Source organism: Orbicella faveolata, unplaced genomic scaffold (assembly GCF_042242905.1).
Source record: "Orbicella faveolata isolate gen_17 unplaced genomic scaffold, um_ofav_v1 contig_12, whole genome shotgun sequence".
In the NCBI taxonomy this organism is placed as follows: Eukaryota; Metazoa; Cnidaria; class Anthozoa; order Scleractinia; family Merulinidae; genus Orbicella; species Orbicella faveolata.
Genome location: NW_028301539.1, coordinates 24592677 through 24593088, shown reverse-complemented (window position 1 = coordinate 24593088; position 412 = coordinate 24592677).

Below are 412 nucleotides of genomic sequence, written 5' to 3'. Positions count from 1 at the left end.
TACGGTCGGTAAAATTATAGATGAGTCGGAGGTAAAAAAACAGGAGGAGTCTTGAAGGACCACAAAATGCGTAACACAGTACATCAAAGAACAAAGTGAAGTACTGTAGCTCTTTCAATAACTAAATTTGTATGTAGTTTCGTTTGGAACGAAAAAAAATATTTTAAGGTAATAATACTAAGCCAGGATTAAGCATCATTTATGAGAACTTAAGAAATGTTTAGTCATTGCTGGCTTAAACTAACGGAAGGATAAACTATTTTTCACTGATTACCCCTCGTAGCCTGCTCGTCTTTGTCTGAACGCGCTCCTCGCCGTAATTGAATCATCCCGCCAGGCGCCGGACTTTCTAAAAGTCCTTTCCAATAATTCCTGCCTGGCTGTTGCCACGCACGCTCGCGACTTGGTCGCT